Source organism: Petaurus breviceps, unplaced genomic scaffold (genome assembly GCF_028583685.1).
Source record: "Petaurus breviceps papuanus isolate PSGF00001 unplaced genomic scaffold, PetGlider_PUasm1.0 138, whole genome shotgun sequence".
NCBI lineage: Eukaryota > Metazoa > Chordata > Mammalia > Diprotodontia > Petauridae > Petaurus > Petaurus breviceps.
The window spans coordinates 15,143,797-15,146,643 of NW_027185694.1; the positions used below are offsets into that span (position 1 = coordinate 15,143,797).

The 2,847-nt window shown below is 38.1% G+C and overlaps 1 long non-coding RNA gene across 1 annotated transcript in view; it reads right to left on the bottom strand.

Annotated features, from left to right (window-relative positions):
* The window catches only part of LOC138143542 (uncharacterized), a 16,439-nt gene extending 14,703 nt beyond the window's left edge, over positions 1-1,736 (bottom strand). The window contains exon 1 of the long non-coding RNA XR_011163724.1: positions 650-1,736. This is a non-coding gene — a long non-coding RNA (uncharacterized lncRNA). The remainder of the gene's footprint in view (positions 1-649) is intronic.
* Between the last annotated feature and the right edge of the window lie 1,111 nt (positions 1,737-2,847).

Below are 2,847 nucleotides of genomic sequence, written 5' to 3' on the forward strand. Positions count from 1 at the left end.
ACTCTGGGGTAGATTCAATTGTGATCCAGGGGTGGGGAACTTTTGACCTTATGTTTGGAAACTAATCTCCATTTGAGAAGAGGGGCTTTGTGGTGGACTTAATTAAGGTATAGCCTAGGGGTGGAGAAGTATTTAGAACAGAGACTTTGTAATTGATTGAATGATTGGAAGGTCCTGGGGTGGGGTAGTACTTGGAGATTATTTAATCACGCTTAGTAAATGCTGTACTTTGAATGATGTCATGTTTTGATCTTCTCTGTTCTTGGTTTGTCACTGAATAAAATAGAGAGCACCTATGCTGGTATTTTGAACCTGGGAAGTTGCCTTCTTTTGGCATTACATTACAATAGTCTAGTTAGGGAGACAAAACATAAGAATGTAAAAAAAAAAAGCTAGATAATGCTATTTATTTAAGCAACAATGCAATGCAATATATATATGATTAGGTATCAAATGAATAGTATAAATAGTAAGTATTATCCCTATGGCCACGGAAGGCTTCAGAGAGGAGAAAAACAAATACAACCTTTGGGTAGGGTGAAAGGATTGTGTTTGGTTCTGTGTGCCATGTACTAGGAAAGAAATTGATTGCAAGAAAGGGGAACAAATAAAGACGAATGGATGAGAAGACAATTATAAACCATGTTACCTGAGGAATGGTTAAAAATCTGGGCGAGTTTAGTCTGGAGAATACCACAAAGGCTGCATATGACCACTTGCCTGGCACACAAAGGGGATTCGAATCCAGATACTACATTGGACGAGATGACTTTTGAGGTCCAATCCAACTCTGAAATTCTAGGATTCTCTGATTGAAGGGTACACTGCAGAGAAAAGGTACACTCCAAAAAAAAAGGGTGAATGACTGTCAGGGCTGGGAAGGTGAATGGCGTTTTCCCCAGACAGTGAGTAAAACCAGTTTGTCAGGACTAACAGAGCTTGTGTTGGGGAGTAATGAGTTATTTATTCAGGGGTGTAGCTAAAGATCTCTCTCCATGAGATGTACTTGAGGTATGTTCATACATCATTATTTGTATTGATGTGACCCTTCAACTATCCAAGTCTCACTTCCTGTATTAGTAAAATATGGGGTGGAGAGAGGGAAAGAAACTGGGAGTTAAATGGCCCCCCTCTCCCCCCCTTTTAACTCTAAAATTCTATAATCTTTCATTTAATTGGTTTTAGACTAGAAATTACTTGAGGACAGAGCCCATGTCTTTTAACTTCTGTTATACAGCACACTATCTTACTATAAACCTTTCAGGATTTGGAGAGTTCATTTACATACTTTGCAAAACAAATTTGGGAAAATTTCAGTTCTGGAGGGGAGTTACCAGTTAAAACAGTGGATGGGTTTTCATTGTATTTCACAGTAGGTGTACTTCACCTCAAATCACTTCATGTAAGTCTTTCCATGTTTCTTTGAAATCATCTATTTCTTCATTTCTTATAGTACAATTGTTTTTTATATATAGCCAGTGAAGGAACAAAGAATTTGTTTTTTTCTTTTCTCTCTTTTTTCATTGGGGCAGGATGGGAGAGAGAGAATAGATTTCTGTTCATCTTTGTTAAATTGAAAAATAGAGAAGTAGGGAATGCTCTGTATGTGGAATGTTGCATGTACTTTCAATTGAGGTCATTATATTGTTAACTTTGCTTAATTGTCTTACTTTGTTATAAAAGAGCTCTCATGGAGTGGAATTAATCTGTAAATGTAATGTAAAAGCAAAACACATCAATGAAACTTTTAAAAATAAAGAAATTTATATAAAATATTTTAAATTTATATTTAATTTAATTAATAATATATGTATATGTGATGGATAAATAGATATATAACATGGGTGGAGATGTCACAAGTGAGATGGAAGGCCAGGATTAGCCAGTCTCACACTCCATAGGATCATAATATCATAGATATTATAAACAAATAGATCAGAGTCCAACCCCTTCATTTACAGATGAGGAACCTGAGTTCCAGAGAGGTTAAGTGACTTGCCCAGGGTCACACAAACTAGTAAATTTCAGAGGCAGAATTCAAACCCAGATCTTCCTGATTCTAAATCCTGTGCTCTATCCCCTGTACCAAACTGTCTCACACCATCATTACCTCTTCTGACAGCATGTATATGGCACAGTGAAGTATTACCTTCTACTTGGTAGCTCTTACACACATAATCCAGAAAGATACTCTCTCCTACAGGGTACTGAGGACCCTGTTGACCTGCAAAGTGTGACCTAATCATACCTTCTACCCCTAGAGAGGTAAGTACAACCCTTTGGGAACATCCATACTTTTACAGAGAGCTTGAAAGAACAAGAGGACTAAATTGAGGCATACATGCTTCAATCCTAGTATAAGATCAGTAAAAGTGACTCCTGCCAAAACACATCAAAGATTACTAGATAGAGTTCCACAGGAGAAGGATATGCTATTGTTTGAGGTAAGAATAGGACCCTCATAGATGCGTAGAAAGTTAGAACTGGAAGAGACCTTAGAAATCATCTGTTAGTCCAACCTCTGGATTTTATGGAGAAGGAACTTGAGGCCTAGTAATATAAAAGAGTTTGCTCCCAGGTGAACTGTGATCACCTGGGATACACCTGTCATCTTTAGTGTTCTAAGTGTGGGTGACCTCACTCCTAACACAATGTTCTATCCCTGATTTGTCACCATGATATCAAGGGTGTCACACTAAGCTTTCTAGATCAGGAAACAGCTCCCAGGAAACTCCCAGAGTGTCTAGGGCATGGCTTCCTCCAATAGACAGACAAGTGATGCAGGCAGATGGAGGGGAGGACCACAAGATTTATCAATACGGGAAGGGGGAATCTTGGAGTGACTTT